General features: G+C 48.1%; 1 long non-coding RNA gene across 8 annotated transcripts in view; it reads left to right on the top strand.

The window, feature by feature from the left end:
• Positions 1-14,527, top strand: part of LOC116284460 (uncharacterized) — an 85,167-nt gene extending 70,640 nt beyond the window's left edge. For 2 of the 8 annotated variants that reach the window (XR_012062352.1, XR_012062349.1), the window contains one exon: positions 1,750-1,978. This is a non-coding gene — a long non-coding RNA (uncharacterized lncRNA). Of the gene's footprint in view, positions 1-233; positions 398-526; positions 748-805; positions 968-1,749; positions 1,979-4,153; positions 4,757-13,668 lie in introns of those variants that run through there. The other 6 variants (XR_012062346.1, XR_012062345.1, XR_012062344.1 and 3 more) reach the window with 6 other exon arrangements.
• Positions 14,528-19,555: the final 5,028 nt, after the last annotated feature.

The raw sequence follows: 19,555 nt of genomic DNA, 5'->3' as shown, positions 1-19,555 counted from the left end.
GCCTTCTGATGCTGAAAACCACCGTGCCACACTGCCTCCAGGTACCGATGAGGGTGTCAAGGGATGAGGACCGTTTGGAGAGCTTGGCAACAGGGGAGGCGAGCCCTAGCACCTATAACTGCTGAAGTTTTCTTCAAGGAAAACAGTTGCTTTGTTTGCAACCCATACATACCAGATTGTACTAGATCATAGCACAGAACTATCTCTAATATATGGAAATTACCATTTTCAAGGAAAAGGCCTTCTCCGGGCATGGTTAGCTCACATGTGAGAGCGGGACCATGATGAAGTTGGAAGGCTCTTTCTGCTCCGAAAAGAAGGCAGGCCTGGCAAACTACAACTCGTGGCCCACTGGTGGAAAAATCATTCCAGGCATGGATCCACATGAGGGTCATTGGTAAGAGGTAGCATCTATAAAGGTGAAAAAAAAAACTCACTTAATATAAAAGATGCAAGTGTTTGGGTGTGTGAAAGCCCCCAGCTATAATAAATCATCATTGCAAACACTATTTCTTGTGTCCCCAAGTTTGAACAGTGCCTGCGCTGATGACAGGAACCTAGTGATGGCATCAAGACTTTCATTTATCCGCAAAGGTGTGAGGGGGACCTGGGCAGCCCCTGGAGCAAATGCAAGAGGGGGAACCACCTGTGCCCCTCCATGTGTGGGGTCCTGGATGCCGCTGTTGGAGAAGAGAGGAAAATAGCTGCCTGTAATATGGGCTGTTGAACATTATGGGCTACCTTGGAGTAAGTTAAATTCTCTTCTGTAGCTGACCGTAATTCACTACCGCAACTCCTCTCCTAGGTCTCTATTTTCGAAATTACTAGAAATGCAGAGATGGGCCATCCTGGAACCTGTATGGAGTTCCTCCCTGAATTAGCCAAGGTGCTGCTTGTGACCTGCTCCAGGGAATACTCTTTGCCCTAAAAACCAAGCCTCTAATGTTCTTGGCTCACCATCTCCAGGGTAATTAAAGGGGGAGAGTAAATCACACACTGGAAAACAGCCCTGAGTGCTTAAGTACGTGTCAGTCACCAAGACTGGCATCTGCACAGAGTGGAGGGGACCTGGGGTTTGCATTACACACAACACCCCATGAGATCATTAGGACGACTGCAAGTCCATGGCTTTCTGGGTAGCCATGGCCCCTCCCTTTTGCCCAAGTAAATGTAATCAGATTCAACTGAGAGCAAATTAGGGAGGCAAAATAAAGCGTGTTACTGAAAACCAGCAAGAAACTCTACTGTCGACTATTAGAAAAATTAGAGACCATTTAACAACACGAGACCATTTTGTGTTGGAAATAAAAGAGGCCCTGAATGGAGAGGGCCAGGCCAGAGCGGAAGGCCGGCGTCCAGGTGAGATCAAATGTGGATGGAGAGGCTGGCCCTGGACTATAAGCTGGGTTCACGTAAGTCCTTATTAGCTGATGAGCAGAGACTGCCCGACAAACCAGATGTGTGAAAATTGGCCAAGCCCCAACTTTCCAAATCCATGACATGTTTTCTAGGTAGATTTACTTGTATAATTTCCCATGTAAGAGGGAAAAGGGCCCTGGCAGCATTTTCCAAAAGACTGGCACTCTGTCAATTTCAGTCCTTTAAAACTTGGACATCTAACAGGGCATCCAGGACTTAAGTCATGGCCAGCCTTTTTTTTTTTTCTTTCAAATATTTTTCTTCCCTATTTCCTTTTAGACCTCATAGTCACACTTCATATATTAAGATTCTAATTTGTTTAACATCTAGGTGCTGAGCATAAAGGCACCGCTAAAGACTGATGGATAGGATCGCTACTGGGGAGCGATAAATGAAGTGGGGGACCGCGCAAAGAGGGAGAAGAAGTACACAGATGATTTTCATTTCCTAATAGGCATTCTGCCTGGAAACCTGTATAAAGACCTGAAGTATGTATTGCTTGAAAGGCTGAGAATGTTTAAAATGTCATCTTAAATTAGTAAGTGTCTTTAAATCTTCACTCTTTTGTCACGTTTTACTAATGTTTATTACACACCATAAATCTTATTCATCTCCACATAAATTGAGCCCCCTAGCCACAAGGGAGACAAGTACTTCTGCTGGCTGATCTGCAATTCTGGAGCAGGGAATGACATCAAATATTACGACTGGAAAAAAAAAAAAAAAAGGGAAGCAGCAGCTCTCCCAGAGCAAACTGGTTTGGGGAGAAGGAATAACAGCCTTCTCCCTCCAGGAGTGGGAAAAAATTGTAGTCGCTTTAAAATTCTGTTTAGTGATTTTAGGGGTTAGGTGATGTTTCTAACGCAAGTTTAAATAAGTTATTTTAAATATGCCTGCATTCAGGTTGATTTCAGGAAGGACAATATAGTGAATGAAATAAGCTGAACAGGAGTAACAATTTGTTAAGCTAGCACCCCCCCCCAAAAGGAGCAAATTAAAAAGGTTCAGGGTTATCTGTGGTGTGAATTGAATATATGTAAGAGTGTATGAAAGAGCGGAGTTAAAAAAAAAAAAAAAGGCTTCTATTTAGAAGACATAGAGTGACTGTTCCCAGACTTCCGGGTTTCAGAGACCAGTAAAACCTTTTGTAAATTTCAAGGACTGACATGTGGTTGACAACTTTTTATTTCTCCAATTAAGGATACTTTAAAATGTTATTAAGTATTACTTTGCATACTCTAAGTAGCAGAGATCCTCCTACTCAGAGTTTCAAAAACTAAGTAAGTTTAGGGAAAACTCATTTCTTGTCCTTTATTTTCTCATGAATGAGCAATGGAATGCAAACAACTGTATTGGAATTGGGGTGGGTTCCAGGGAGATCTGTTTCTAATTCCAGTGAGATCTCCAGTATTTTAGGGAGCTACTGCCCACCCCCGCACCTTGGTCTCAGGAGCTCTGCTCCAAAAGGCTGCAGTTTGCTACTGCTGTGTTCCCCAAAGGAATGGGCAGCTTGAGTACCTCGGTGGTGGGTACAGTGACCTGTCAGCTTTTGTTCCATCTGGGAAGTCAGAGATGGCCTGGTGGAGAGAATGGCCGTCCGAAGAACTCTGGACTGAGCTACACCCTCCCTGACTGCCTGGAAAGTCCTTCTCCAGCTGGGAAATTTTAGTGCCAGAGATGCTGCTCTCCTAAGTCAATCCTGACCAGCCCCCGTCCCCCTGGGTAGAATAGAACAATGCTCCGCAAACTGGGCTGATCAGCACAACAAGGTAGAAAGCACTTTAAAAATGCAACTTTGGGTCTCCAGGTCTGGAAATTCCAATTCAGTGGCCCTGGGGTGTGCTCTGGAAGCTGTGCTTTTTAAAAATAAGACTCTCTGGTTTTGAAGCCTGGGTTGCAGACCACAGGCGGAGTGCTTACTCTCCCGGGCTCCCTCCTACCCCCGGACAGACTTGGTATCATATTCCTTATAACACAGTGCAAATGACAAGATTGCTTTTTTTCTCTGGTAACTGTCCCTCCCGACCCCTACACCCACCCCGGCATCAACACTAGCACACACACACACACACACACACACACACACACACATGCACGCACGTACACACACTCCCCAAATTATGAAAACTTAAAGCAGGGAATGACTGACGTTAGCTTCCACAGCATCCAGTGTAATGCCTGATGCAGAGCAGGGGCTGGCTAAATACTTACGTGATGTCTGTCAGTATATAAGTCTTTCCAACTCTAAAACTCGGCATTTCTCTCTTCTCCATTGATAAGCAGTAAGATAAGGCAATAGAAAGTTTAGACTCACGAAGAATGGTAAGCAGGGAGCTAGGAGGCTGGTATACTGGAAAGATCTGGGTGTGTGCACAGGACGTACCACTGCAGCTATGGGACCCTGAGCCACGTGTTTCACTCCTTAGTCCTCAGGATGCTCAGCTGTCAGACAGGCCAAGTGCTTTCTGTGACCTCTTTTCAGCCCGGAAATTCAGTGACGAATAGATGAACCTAATTTTCTTTTGAAAATTAGAAACTGGCTTACATGTGTCTTAATACTTCTGAGTACTAAAGATACTTCTTAAGTATCTTAAGTATTAAAATGCTTCTTAATACTGAAATTATACAATGTCAAGGAAAGTGCAATTTTCCTGAAGGGCTAGCCCCCTTAACTTAACTCTTTTTATGATTATGGCTTTAAAATAAAAAGGTTTTTTCTTCTCTATTCTACCAGCACAATCCAGACCCCCACTGATAAAATGGCTAACGGAGAAAACCTACGTAAGATTTTACCTGAGTTCTTATTAAAGGTCTTTCTTTAAAATATGTATTTTGTCACCGATGTTACCAGCCGTCACTAAATCAGCTGACAGTTTAAAAAAAGGCAAAGAAAATAGTAAAAGTGCAAGTCAGAAAATTAAGAGCCAAAATGCTCCTCATTTCAAAAGGAAGAGAAGATTTAAGACTATCCCTTGCAGGCAACACACACCCAGACCATAATCCGAACATTGCCTTCACTCAGTGGGATATTTTCAGCATAAACTGAAGTTAATACAGATTGGCGTCAGCTACCACCTGTCAGAAGATGCTGGAAAGCTGCGTCACCATAAGAAATGGACCAGCAGAAATAAATAACCTCCAAAGTGGTGGTCGACAGATATCAACACACAGGGCCAGGATTCTGCATAAAGGATAGAAAATGTGGCACAGCTAGAAACTCCAGGGCCCACGCGTTTATGTACCCTAAATGATCTGCTTTTCATAAATCTGCTTAGCACTAATGACTAGGATGCATTTTTAATAAATTAATTTTGAATAGATGGTGCTCTAGAGGGAAGTGGGACTAGTCTGCATCTTATTAATAGTTAAAATGGAAGCATCCATTTAGGGGCACATCTGCAGCGGCTGCAATGGAGCCCCAGCCCGTGACCCCCGTGACAGATGACCCCCATCACGCTGCAGACCTGCCAGGCCCTTCACACCGCTCCATGGGTTTTCACAGACACTGTCGTTCGGGACAGATGACGCGCTGTGTTTAGAGAATGTGTTTTAAGCTGTTCATCCTGTAGTCGTGGCAACAACGGTCTTACCCATGCGCCATCTTCGTGTGTTTCCCCCCACGGACGGATGGGCATTTTCCTTTTTCAGGTGGAGGTGCTGGGAACTGAACCCAGGGCCTCACACAGGCTACGCAGGGACTCTGCCCCTGCGCTGCGTTCTCCTGCTTTCTGGACTACTGGACACGCCTGTGGGAGTGGCTGGCGCGTAGTAGGGGCACACTCCATACACCTGTGCTCAAGGAATGAGTGAGGAAGGGATTCTAGAGTTTCTTCAGGGAACACAATGGCTTCATTCCCTGCACTTTCTTTGTCCCAGTGTCATGCTCAGTCCGCCCTCTTCTTTCCAGTGACCTGTCTTCTCAGACAACTTGGACTGGTGTGGTAATTACCATTTGCCTTACATAAATAAGAGATAATGGTTTTCCCCTGCGTTCACTGAACTCTCAGGGATATCCGGGCAACGTTTCCTGCATAAACATGTGGGCCTCATAATAGCACCATCAGCTTTGTATTGAAAATTAATGACTATTTCATAAAATATTGAGACTAAGACTGGCACTTAAAACAAGATCATCCTTTTCTCTTCCCTTCAAACCGCTCCCGATTAGATCACCGCCAGACCTCAGTCATGTTTTGAAACAGACCTGCGAATGCTCTGAGATCAGAGTGACACCGAGCGCCTGGCTCTCACGCTGGCGGGCTGGTGGCTGGGTGGTTACATGCCCATTAGCATGAGTTAATGAGTGAGCATTCCGTTCACTGTCACATTCCCCTCCTGTTATTAGCCAAAACCTGAACTTCAGCTTAATTGCAGAAACCAGCCCGCCCCTGGCAGATGAGGGCACGCTCTCCAATGTTGTGATTGCATTCAAAGTGCTAATTGGGGGGACCCTGACAGATAACATGCTCCGGCACGGCAGAGAGCAGTAGGTGGGGTGCTAGGAATATGGATTCCGAGATGAAAAACTGCATCTTCAAAAGCCCCGAGGATTTGATTTTCCTCACACTGGCTCGGCCCTGCACACGGAACCAGGCTTCCCAAGTGCAAGACGATCTTACATATCTGGGCTTCTCAAATTTTACTTCAGTCTCCCACCAACTTCCCTGGGTTTAGAATTGATCATTTCACTGACCCCAAATCACTCCCCTCTTGCCACTTGAATTCCCTACATCTCTCCTGAAGCTTCTGTTTGTCTCCCCAGAGATTTTGCTTGCTTTAGCACCGAAACAACTGGAGAATCAGAAATACGTGAAAAGGAAAAGACACAGGTGTTTTGGCTTGCGACTCTGGCTTCTGATTTTTGAATCTTGTTAAAACTTTTGTATCTACAGGGTGCGTTGGGTTCTGGAATATTTTGGATCTGCTCACCCGTCTGTGTTTCGTTTATACAGCTTCATTACTGACTGGACATTTTTTCTTTATGCTCCCATTTCTTCATCTTAGAAACATATAAAATCATACCCCATGTCCACCTGCTGCCTGAACCAAGTAGGATTGCTTTGGCTGCAAGTGATGGTAAACTGGGTTAAGCTGAAAAGGGAGTCTCAACTCGTGTAACTGAAAAGTGCAGGGAAAGGGCTGGTTTCAGACACACAGTGATGCAGGAGCTCACATGTCACGGGCGCTTGTTTCCCTCCCACTCTCGGTGTTTTAGCTGTGTTCTCAGTAGGCTGCTTCTTTCTCAGACAGCATCTCCCTTGGGGTCAGCAGGTCGAGGCTGTAAGCCCTCAGTGCCTTCTTCTGAGCCTCATACCGAATGGAGGGAAGAGAAATGGTACTTGCTACACTTGTCTCGTTGGCCCTCCCTGGCCAGACACGGGCCCTGTGCTCACACCCGGGCCAATCACTGTGGACAGGGGGTGGGTGAATGTGCTGATTGGACAATCCTAGATCACATGCTTCCCTCCTGAGATGGAGTCCTCTTCATGAGGACAGTATCAGCTGAGTGTGTTGGGTGGGTAAGTTCCCCAAGCAAAACTGGGGTATTGTAGCCTCAAGATGGGAAAGTGGTATAAAAACTTTTAGGAGGCGTAAACAAATGTCCACTAAACTGCCGCCAAAAAGGGAGCAATATTTGAAATTAGTAAAGCACTTTGAACCTCTTAAATTAAAAAAGCGGTATGAATTTACAGGATGCAGTAAACTTCCCTTTTTATATTGACACAGGCAGGTAGAAGCAGCGCACTCAGGCACTTGTCTGAGTGAGAATGTTATGATTCAGCTGATATAATGAGACCCGAGCTAAGTTTAAAACCGAGACCGTGTTTGCGCCAGACCGAGGTCCTCCTTTGCAGTCTCGTATCTGCCAGCGCAGGCTGTTGTAAGAAACGACTTTGTTGTAATAAATTGACCCACGTTGTCTAGTCTTCGGTTCTTACCTACTGTGGACTTTGGGAAGAAGTCAATTAGAGAAGTTCTTTAGCCAGTATCATAATGAGTAATGGGAGCATTTACGTGATTGCTAATGGCTGAGTTTACACGATGCCTCAAAGCGTCAGTGGTGATGTTTGGCAGCAGCACATTATGGCTGTGATTATCACTATAAATTAAGTTTATGTTGATATAATTAGCAATTAAAAGCTAAAGTAATATTTATACTGATACAAGTTCTCTCGAAGCCACACTAGGGCGAACAGATTGTGAATGTTGATACAGTGGGAGTAAGTTGACCTTGTAAGGCAAGATATTTTTGGAAGTGGGATGTCCTGTTGGTATACAGTTGACCAAACTGCTTTGCAGATTTAGAGTCCATGACTTAGCTAAGCGATCCCCACCGAGGGGAAGCCTGGTTCCCCTTGGTGACTCTGGCCTTGAACCACCCACACTGGAAAGAGGGCAGAAGAGCTGAGAGGGGAGGTGATGTCCAGTTATAAGGTCAGCAGTGATGAGGACAGGGTCTTTCCAGTGAGGATCATTTGTCACAAGGGCCACTAGATTGGAAGATGAACTGTTTCATCACAAGAACGTGATCTCCTTGAGCAACTCTGGCTGGGGCCAAGAGTCACGGACATGTGGGCTTCCTGTTCTGCGTGGGGGTCGAAGGCGCGTGGTGCTTCAAGATCACCGGCATCAGGGTACATTCCTCCCCGCAAGGGAGTGAGCCAGGTCCTCCCGACTCCAGGTCCTCCGGGTGGAGAAGGATAAGTGAATTTCTAGACGCTCACTGCTGGCAATCAGATCTGAAGTCGGCTGTGTCTGAAGCTGTTCTGCCCTTGAAGTATCCCTTCGGTCGGTAACTATTTAGCTCATATTTTTAAGGACTCACCATCTGCCAGGTGCTTTTCTGGGAGCCAATAGACGTCAATGACCTGAACAGGTAAAGACCTCTGCCCCGTGGGAGCCTGGATTTCGGGTCTCTCTGGGAAAGGGGGCTGGTGAGGGACTCTGGAAAGCCCAGCACGGGTTTGCACCCCTCATGTCTCATCCACACCAGCACCAACTGAAGGAGGGCTTTGCCGCTGGCGACTTGGGTGCTGAGGCCCAGAAGCTTCTCTGCTCCCTGTCTAGGCTCATCCCTGGGTTAGGGTGGGAGTGGGTATTCATCCTTGGGCTCCAAGGAGCTGGGAAGGAGCGGGACTTCTAGGCGGCCCTGGAGCACTTCCCGGGCAATATTTGTTGATGTCATTTTCTCCTAATTAGACCTCTTTTAAAAACAAAAATGTTTGTTATGTGAAAAACAGGGACCTCTGCAGGAGGATGGGTGGTCCATCCTAGGTAATGATGGGGGCTCAAGTCAAGTGAAGCATGACCCCTCCTTTATGCTCCTCCATCTGCCAAAAGTAACAAGTGTGTTTCCTCTGTGAGGATTAGAATTTGCTGGAAAACTGGATACTCCCAACTCCAGAGAGTGTCAGTTAAGGCTCATTCCTTCCCGGGCTGGTCTCATCTGGTCCTCCCTAACATGCAGACAAGCTCTGCCTCCACCTTTCTCTTGTCAGAGGTGCACCTGCGCTTGTCTGTAGTCGGGAGAGCCTGGGCTGGGGTCAGAGAGCTGGGTACCGGGCCCTGCAGTGCTGCCAGTAAGCCGGGTGTGGTGTGCTGTGGACAGGTCAGCTCGTACTTCTGGACCGGAGCGTCCTCCCCGACGTCCTTTCTCTGCAGTCCTAACGGCCAGTGTTAAGCGTGAGGTACATACAGGCAGGCACGTGGCTCCTGCCCTCGGGCCGTCACACGTGCACACACTCACACCCACCAACAACATGCACACGCTTCCATTTAGTGCCGAAGTCAGTGACAGTTTAATTTTCAAGGGAAAGAGCTAAGGGTCAGGCTAGCTTCTCATGTACAATCTGCTCAGGCTGCCACTGGTTCTGGGCATCTCTGTGGCCACGAAAGCAGAGCAGGCCAGGGCTCGCTGGCATGGAGCGTGGGTGTCAGTTGCCTGAGTTCGAACACCTGCTCCCCGCCGTGCTTTCTGTGTATCTGGGGGCGAGCCACTCCGCCTCTCAGGGCCTCAGGCTCCTTTTCAGCGGAAGTGGGTGGTGGTGCTTCCCGGCACGCCAGGCTTTGGTCGGGCCTCACCAGTTAATACACAGGAGCCCTGAGAACAGGACTGGGTGCCTGCCCGTAGAAAGGACTGTCAGCTGTTAGCCCCTCACCAAGCTGCCTATGGACAATCCTCTGGCATCATTTCTGGTGGGATTTCTTCCTTTCTCATCTCCGCTCTCGGTCCTGCCAACTGAGGCTAAGAAAGGAGCAGTCTGTGCAAGTTCCTGGTGGAAGTCTCTTCCCAGCTCTGCATCAGGAAAGTCACATTTTTCAGTTTTGAAAACAAATTTAAAAAACCATGGCCAGTCCAGACCTCTCCCTCAGTGAAATCCCTTGGGGACACAGACAGTAGAAGCCTGTGCTCCTGTGTTGGAGATGGTGTACGGTTTGGGTCTGGGCCCCCCGCCCCAGTCCGGCAGGAGGAAGGGGCTACGGCTGGCAGGAGTATCTGAGGAGGCTTCTGCAACAGTGGCCTGGCTGTTCGGGTGCCGCGCTCTCTGCAGAGCCAGGAGCCATTAGCCCACCCCAGGAACCCTCCCAGAGGGAGTGCCTGGGCTGTTCCATGTGCCTGCAGCTTTGTCACTTAATCAACTGGTTAGTTCATTGGGGCTGAGCCAGAGAGAGCGGTGGCTTTGATGTTTGGGAAGTGGAAAGGTGTCCAGCTGTGCTGTTTGAATGTCATTTGCTATTGTTTCTGGGGGGTGGGAAATGTATGCTGTCAACTCTTCCTTTGACGGTGTTTTCTGTTAGCTTACAAATAAATCAGAATAAATTTGAACCTTGTCTGACATCACACACACACACACACACACACACACACACACACACACACTCCAAAATCAAACCCCTCCAACAAATTGCTTACATGCCAAAGTCCTGTCTTCCAGTAGGACTTCAGTTTATTTTCATGGACCAATAATAAATCCTTCCAGAGGCGGTATTTAGAATGGAAATGCTGATGGGTCCTTTCATTGTGACATGCTGCCAGGCGCTGCTCTGACACGAGCGCTCTGGTGCCTGGGGGATCGGGTACCAGGCATCAGGATGACAGGATGGGGAGAGGTGGCTGAGCTCAGATACGGCGCCTGGGCCCAGGGCTCTCACATTAGTCCTGGAATCAGCAGCACGAAGCCATGTGTCCCGGCTCCGTCAGCAACAACGCGTTGTAAAACACTCGTTTTCAAGGACTGACGTCACAGTGTTTACAGTATGTGCTCTCACTGACTTCCTGCCTTACTCTTGGTTTTCCTCTGTGGAGCACTGTTAATATTGCTTAGAGTCATAGCATGTTAGATGTGGGAGGAATCGCAAAGGTCATCTGATTTGTAAAGGCTGAACCACAGTGGGGACCCAGGATCCCAAAGGAACAGCGCAAGAGCCCTGAACTCTCTGGCTTTCGTCCACCTCACTCTCACTCCTGCAGCGGCACGAACAGTCTCACCCAGCACCTGCCGTCTCCTGCCTCTCCAGTTACCCCCTTTAGTGACGGAGTGATCCTCTGCCCCCAAAGTGGCCTGAGGATCCCTCCCCATGGCTGCTGCCCCAGGCTCCCAGGAAAATGCCCCCATTGCCCAGTGCTCCCACTGGCGGGGACTTGGGGTACCAGAGTGGAGCCTCCTTCCCTCCCCTCTCCTGTCACCTGGGAAGCAGCGGCTCCCATACTCAGCCAGTTCTCCATCCCTTAGGCACCCGCTAACCTCCTTCTTCCTTTGTTCAAACAAAACCTATGCAAGCCCGATTCTGCAAAGCAGATCATTTGGGAGTCGCCCACAAGTAATCAGACATGTTAAACTCTCCGTTTAGGTTAAAAATAGCTTTTCTTGAAATATCAGCGAAGAGTCCAAGGTCCAGAGAGACTGACGTGTGAGCCTAGGTATCCTAGGACACCCGGGGCTGGCTCTCCATAACCCTTTCCCCACCGCTGGTGGCGTGTGGTGCAGTGGCTGAGAATTAGGTACCTGCATCACCTCCTGGGTCTGGTCTCTCCCCTCTGGACCTCAAGTGGACTGACTCGTGGCTTCGAGGATGAGCCCTCTCTCAGTCCTCTGCTGAGATGCATTTCAGGGTACCAGCACACACAGGACCTGTCTCTGGAATTCTCCGACTGCTCAGTTCCTCCCTGTGTGATGTGGAGGAGGGGGCATCCAGTATCTCTGAACTCTGAGTATCTATTCCTGGATTCTCACCATAAATAGGAAAACATGTCACAACTGATGATGAAGAAGAGAGACTGTCCTGAAGGACACTTACTGTCTAACAGAAGTACAGATGCTTGGTGGACATAACACATGGGCTGAACTGAACCAGGGGGTGGAGGTGGGGAGGATGGCAGATGGATATGGCTTCACATCTCAGCATCACCACTCACTAGGAGAAGGGTCTTAGGGAGGTCACTTCTCTGAGCATCAGTTTTACCACCTGAAAATGGGGACAATAATTCTGCTCCAGCATCATCCTGGGAATCAGAAGTAAGCTAGATGGCACAAACTTGTACATCCATACTCACAGCAGTGTTATTTGCAATACTCAAAAGGTGGAAATGAACCAGATATCCGTCAGTGGATGAATGGATAAATAAAATGTGGTATGTCCATCCAATGGGGTATTATCCAGCCTTAAAAAGGCTTAAAAAGGAAGGTCATTCTGACACACACTAGAACATAAATGAACCTTGAGGATGTTATGCTGAGAGAAATAAGCCAGTCACCAGAGGACACATACTGTATGATTCCACTTACACAAGGTCCTTAGAGTATTCAAACTGATAGAAACAAAGTAAAACGGTATTTGCCAGGGGCTGGGGGGTGGAGGATGGGGAGTTACTATGTAATGAGTGTGATGTTTCAGTTTTGCAAAATGAAAGGAGTGCTGGAGACAGATGGGGACGGGTGCACAACAGGGTGAATGTAGTAAAATGCCATTGACCTGTGCCCTGAAAAATGTACGCAAAAATGAAGATTCTGTGGGGTTTATATTTGACCACAATTAAAAAAAAAAAGGTATCGCTCTTAGCATGGCATTTGGCATGCAGGTGGATGCTCCGCAGATGGTTGCTAAGATCATCATCTTCAAGAGAGAGGACACTTACGTCTGGCTCTGCTGGGAACCAGCCAGGACCATTTATATCCCTCTCTGGGTGGCATTTGTAGAAGATCACTCACATGTCTCCCTTCCTTCCTCTGTGAGATCCATAGGTGTTTGTTGGATGATTAGGGGAGATTCAGGAGATACCATAACGGGAACGGGACTCGGGGTGGAGCTGAGATACGTTAAGCGCTCTCTCATTTCGCTCTTTGGAAGGTGAGCCTTGTGTCTCCCTCCCGCCCGCCTCTGGCTGGACATCTTAGCTTTATTCATTCCAGACACCAAAAACACATCTGCAGCCGTCCCTTGACCCACGGAGGCCTTGTTCTTACAGAAAGTCCCCGAAAAGCGAGAGAACATTTTCTTCGGCCCTTAAAAAAAAAAAAAAAAAAGGAGCCCCAGCCCCATCCTCCCTCAAAACGGGGAACAGAGCAGGATGAGGCTGAGGAGCCCCGTCCCCCTTCCACAGCCTGCAGCGTTTCAGCCTCGCTCTGCGCGCATAATCAAGGGAGCGATTCTGAACCTTGTTAATCAGAAAGGGCCCTTTAAAAATGTCATGCTGTCAATATAAAGCTTTGCTAAATTGCATTATAAATGCCAGATTCAGTCAACTAACACAGTTAACACCGTTTCTTAAGCACAGTTTAGATTTTTATCCTGCCAGGGGAGAATGAGAAAAATAGGTCCGGAGGGCCAAAGCCCGTGGGCTCCTGGTGCTGAGCTCACGGCCTCCGGGGAGGGATTATAAATATTTCATTCCGAATCCAAGCCGCTCTCCTCCTAACGCCCTTGTCAATAAGGTGTCCCCCCAGCCCCAAAGATGCTGGTTGTGGAACTGGATGGTTCTCACAACTAAGAAGGTTCTGGCGGGTGAGGGTCTCAGATCTGGTTTTCAATCAGCAGAGAATTTCCATCGCTGTTGCTTTATACCAGAGAGGAAAGGTTTCTTGTGAGTCCAGGTCTAAGCGTTGTATGCACACCTGCCGTGGGAGGAGAAGTCTACCTAATTGCTGTCTGCAGAGTCCCAGAAAGCCCCTTGTCTGGGGGAAGATTCATTGTCACGTAGAAATGAACAGAGAACTAACCCCTGCTTTCTCCTCCCCGCCCCCCCACCAGGTAAACGATTTCTGCACTGTTTTGATTAATCTGATGGTGTCTTTTCCTTGTGATCCAGTTCAGACTTGGGCTGGTTGAACTCTCAGTTTAACTAAACAGCACAAGAGAAACCACGTTCAAAACCTGAAAAACGATCATTGAACATTATGACTTCTGATTTGAAAAAAAAAAAAAGCTTATCTCAGGCTAATTAGATGGCTTTTTCTACAGTCCATGCATTTCAAGAGGAAAGGTTCTAAGTATACACGGCAGGACAATGTTAACCAGTGTCTCCCCTTTCGCCCGCCTCTGCTTCCCGTTGCCTGTTGCTTCCATGCTGGACTGCTCCTCATCTCAAGAAGCAATGACACAGGTGAAGCGTGGAGTGTCTTCCAGGCCTCTGAACTTCAAGTCTTGGCCTCAGAAACAATGCAGAGACCGTGTATGCTTTCTAAAATAGCTGGCGTTTACTGGAAATGTTCTGTGTGCGGGGCGTGATTCAAAGCATGGCTTTATGTCCTTTGATTTTCATTACAACCCAGTAAAATGGGTACTGTTACCATCCCTGTTTTACAGGTGAGAAGACCGAGGTGCAGAGAAATGGGGCCGTTAGCCCAGCATGGCACCGCTGGTGCTGTAGGCTGAATGTCTGTGTCCTCCCCAAATTTGTATGTTGAAATCCGAATCCCCAGGGTGATGGTATTGGGAGGCGGGGCCTTTGGAAGGTGATTAGGTGGTGAGAGTGGGATCGGTGCCCTTACAGGAGACGCCCCAGAGATCTCTCACTCCTTCTGCCCTGACTGCTGAGATCACTGGTCTCAGGCTGCTCCCACAGCGTGAGTTCTGCCTCAGAGATACTGTCTTTGTCTTTGGCTAGAGACCACCCTGGGCGAGGGAGGTTTGGATAGAAACTCCTAGACCCCTCAGGCTCTCTGAGCTAAGGCTCAGGCATAGAGGTTCCAACAGCCCCAGGGGGGGCTAAGAAGAGGGTCACGAGGGCAGGATGTTAAAAGCAAATGCAAACAGAGCCAGCAGGTGGGCACCAAGGGACAAGGGAAGGATCCCTGTGATCTGGCCAAGGCTCACAGTGCCTGCGACAGCTTCTGTAGTTCTGAAAGGATTCCCCAAGCTGGAGGTAAGCGGAGAGTCAGAGGAGAGAGATGGGGTCACTGAGAAAAGGCCCTGCATCTACTAGGCGAGCCCGGAGCCTCAGGGGACGAGGGACAGGAGAGGGACTCTGCCTCACTCTCGGGGAGCCTTGCAGGGAAGGCAGACACTGGAGTACAGAGGGCTGTGCCGGGGGCTCTAGATGGCATGCTCTGCAGCCTCTAGAGGGGGGAGGGAGCAGCCACAGAGCCCCATGGACCTGGGGGAGGCCGGGGGCAGCTGGAGTCTCCCAGAGCTCTCAGCGCCTCTGCGTGAGCGGGAGTGGAAGAGCCTGAGAAGAAGAGAAGACAGAACAACGGAGTCACATGGAGGATGCAGCCAACTGTGTGGATGGATCTGGGGACCAGGGCAGCAGTGGGCACCTCTGTGGATACCAGTGTGAATACAGGGGACCCACACCCTGCCTGGCATCTTGGTAGGACACTGTCACCCTGGACTTTACATGAAGAAAGGAGGGACCCTGAACTGATCGAGACTAGTCCCAAGCACCTGGACACGTGGAGACTCTGAATAGAAATAGAGTGAAAGAAATTTAAATTTCTTACCCACACGCATTTATGGGCTGGGTTTGTTGCCACCACAAGCAGTAACTATGAACAAGCTCTTTTAGAAACCTCTGAACCATCAGTACACGGATGCCCCGGACAGGACAGGTGTTTGTAATGCCTGCTTTAGCTCCGGGTAATTACTGTCGTGTTGAAGGGTTCCTCTCCTTCCACGAAGAGGGAATTACGCCGTGAGGCACCACGCGAGCACTGACTCAGTGGACCGAGGGTCAGACGATCTCGCAGGTGAGACCTAGGCCCCTGAGGCAGAGAACACGCTCCGTGGGCATCCCTTGGGTTTTATGTCTGCAGTTTTCACATCATCACCCACGTGCCCAACACAGAACCGCTACAATGAACGGGGAGAACAAAAAACACTAAAGAATATGTGGCAGCCTAGAGCCAAGAGTGTGTGTGTGTGTGTGTGTGCGCGTACGCGTGCTCCTTTTTCCACCTGGGGTCTCAGGGCACCGTCTCCCGCTTGGAGCTTTTCTTGTCTGCTTCAAAGCCGCCTTCACAAGGTTAACACTGACAAGGGGAGCAATGCAAGGTGAGCCGCGGCCTGGAAATGGCCAGAGAGAAGTGACTGACTGTGGGCTACTCCAGCGGGGTAAATGGAGTATAAAACGCAATTTTAAATTAAACAGGTGCTTTATGTGCAACACAATATTGATTTTGTTTCCACAGGCTGAGGCTGAAGAATTGTGTGCAGTCCATTTGTGTGTGTGTGTGTGTGTGTGTGTGAGACTCTGTGTGTGTGAGTGCGCGTGCGTGTGTGTGTGAGAGCGAGAGAGAGAGAATTTAGGAAGAATATAAGGGTGAGTTTTAACTTAACTGCCCAGAAAGGACTTAGTGATTAATGTCTTTGGTTTTCAACTCTTCCTGGTCTTGAAATAAGGACTCCTTCCCCTTCTGACCTGTATGCTGTTAGAGCCTTTGTCAACTCCTTTAAAACAAAAAAGTCCCTCTCCTCTCCCCACATCACCCATCAGCTGTTCCCACGAGCCGCGTGGTCCTCGTGCTGTCATCACTCTTTTCCTCGTGATGGGGTGACAAGACGGGCGGGGCCGCTTCTGACGTTCTGAAGCAGAAAGATATTGGTACCCTTCCAGCATTTTACCACCAATACCCCTTCCACCTCTCCAGGAAATAAAAATAAGATATACAAGGGGCCATATAGCAGACACTGGAATTCTTCCTCCAAAATGCTGTTTGAAAAGTATCTGCAGTAACAGGTAAGAGTGTGAACTCTGACATCCTCAAGGTGGAAGGCCACTGCTGGCCCCGAGCAAAGCTGGAAGAGGAGGGATGTTTGTCTTTGCTGCTCTCAGTACTGCCACCTGTGAACACCTGTCCACACCTTTTAAACCTTTTTAGCAAGTCTTGCATAGCCCCAAGCCCAGTCTAATATTTTCTAGAATGTTCTACTGAGCAGAAGATTAATCAAACTAACTTATTTTCACTAAAAATTCAATGCATTTGAAGTTAAAGGATAAAAAAGAACCTTGGGAGATATCTTTTAATCATTGGCAGGGATGAGAGAAGCAGCATTCTCTCTTACACTGCCTGTAGGGAAGAATTTGGTTTATTAAAGTCTTAATCTCAGCACCCCCTGATTTAGTCATTTCCTTTCCAGGACTTTATCTTAATACCAATTGAGGACATGCACAAAGATGTATGCATTTGGATTCACTGTAGTGTAATTTACAATGGTCACATCTGAGAGTCACCAAAATTAAAAAAAAAAAAATAAGTGAAACAGAAGCCAGGACGAGCCAGCCTAAGCAAAGGGGAAGGGCTGGGGATACAAGGATAAACATGTCGCATGGGACCGAATTTAGGAGCATAACTGGGCAGCCCTGCCTTTGACATGTGTAGCTTGGGGCAAGAGGACGAATGAAGGCCCACGTTCCGGATGACTAAATGGTTAATGGTTATACACCAAGCTGTCCACGTCGTGTTGAACAGTTAAGTGTAATGTTCCGACTTCCTACCTTGCCGACTGTACCTTCGGGACAGTCTGGAGCAGCAGACTTCTCAGAGTTTGGGGCCAGAAAATGCAGCCCGTGGAGAGCCAGGCCCATGGCCCGGCCCCCTGGCCTGACCAGCCCTTTTTCTCTGTCCACCTCCAGGTCTGCCCTACATCGTGAGGGACCTTGCTGACCATCACACAGGTTGGACTCACCAGCCCAGCCATTCAAGTCCATCTTCACCCCTTGCAAACCACCACCCTATCTAGTCTTTGGACCTAGGGGTGCTCTTGCCAGCAAGCGGAAATGCCTTTAGAGGACAGACCCAGGGAACGGGCCCGCAGAGGCCCTCAAGCAGGCGGGGCCATTCGGGCCATTTGGGCCATTTGGGCTGGGAACTCGGGGATCCTGGTTTTCTTGACTATGACTCAGAAGAAGAAAGTCTGGGTTTCAGATGGGCACATCCCTGAGCCCCCATGAGTTAGAAGAAGGGACCTCAAGGCGTTCAAGACGGGGGCCCCCTCTTGCCTGAGTCAAAGACCAACAGTGCAGCTGGTCCTCGGGCAGGGGCTGGTACTAGCGTCCTGGGCTTCCTTCACAAAGCGCCACAAGCCAGGTGACTTACAGCAAGAGAGACTGACTCTTTCACAGTTCTGGAGTTCTGCAATCAAGGTGTCAGTAGGGCCTTGCTCCCTTCAGAGGCTCCAGTGGAAAATCACTGCTTGTCTTTCCAGAAGCTTCTGGTGGCCCCAAGGTGTAGGTGTCCCTTTGCTTGTGGCAGCGTCACTCTGATCTTTGCTTTCGTTCTCGCATGGCTTTTCCTCTGTCCCTGTGCCCCACCTCTTATAAGGATGCAGCCCATTGGATTAAGGGCCCACCTTAAATTGAAAAATAATTTCATCTTGAGATCCTTAACTAATGACTTTGCAACTCTCTTAAGACTATATTCTGAGCTTCCAAGAGGACAGAAATATGAAATGGATGGCTCTATTCAACCCGCTACCAGACTAAAACCTGGAAATGAAAAGATCACAGAGAACTCATGAAGTTACTTTCCTTTCATCGCTTGCCCCTGCTTTTTTTTTCATCTGTATCTTAGTCAACTGTTTATTTCTGCTTCTCCTTCCCCATGGCAAGTTGTGGCTGCCCCAGAACTACCAAAAAGTGTGCATAACCTCACTAAAAAACTGGGAATCTGTAGTCCCCAGTTCCAAATTCCCAGGAGAGAGAATCTTCCTGGCTGAGCTTGGATGCTGGGTCCACTCTAGGCTGATAAATGTTGACCAGACGGACAGAGTCAAAGCTACATCAGAGCTTTGGAGCAAAGGCAGTTAATTCCCTGGGTTGGCTTATGGACTAGAGGGACGCCCAAACAGTGTCTAAAACATAGACAATTGGTTAACTTGTGGCACTGCCATGGGAAGGAAGACCACACAAATATTAAAAATTCTATTTCAGAACAAATGCTGATGGCAAGGTGATACCCTGATAATTAAGTGGGAAAAGCAAGTTATGAAACAATATATGTATAACATTGTAGCCATGTTGTTAATAAACATATACAGACACACACACAGAGAACTGAGGACAGATGACTGTACACCAGATATTTATAACATTACCACTAGATGATAGATTATACATTTTTTTTGTTTTTTTCCCCAACAATTTACTTTTAAATTGTTTAACACTGTATTAAATATGCCTGAAAAAGGATGTCTGACAAAAAAAAGATTTACTAATAGTGGAATTTAAGACATAAATAAGGGGAAATTGGGGGTATAAGCCTAGGGGACATCTATTGGGGTATTTGCCTAATACACAAAGGTTCCTTTTTTGGGGGACTTTTCACTGGCACTATCACCTAAAAACTCTGGATCCCCACGGGGCAGCTAAAATTCTGCTGCTTGGACCAGAGATGCAGCATAAGTCAGTCTGCAGAGAGGAGAGAGGAGAATGGGGCTGACGTCAGCACAGGGGCAGAGATGACACATGGAGGGTCTGGACAGTGCCGCAGTCTGATTTAAACCCTCCCTAAGATCTGCCAACATTTCTGCTCTCCGGCTTGTTCTGATGCTCCTGTATATTTACAGTAAATGTCTTTTGGTGTTTACACGTGCCTGAGTCGATTTCTGCTGCTTGCACACAAAGTTTTGACCAATGCTGGCTCCTTCCCAGCTCCTCCAGGTCAGAACCCACCAGTGGCCATGGCCGGATACACTCCAT

Source organism: Vicugna pacos, chromosome 20 (assembly GCF_048564905.1).
Source record: "Vicugna pacos chromosome 20, VicPac4, whole genome shotgun sequence".
Classification (NCBI taxonomy): Eukaryota; Metazoa; Chordata; class Mammalia; order Artiodactyla; family Camelidae; genus Vicugna; species Vicugna pacos.
The sequence above is the reverse complement of the archived record's forward strand: the minus strand, read 5'-3'. Positions and strand labels throughout refer to the sequence as shown.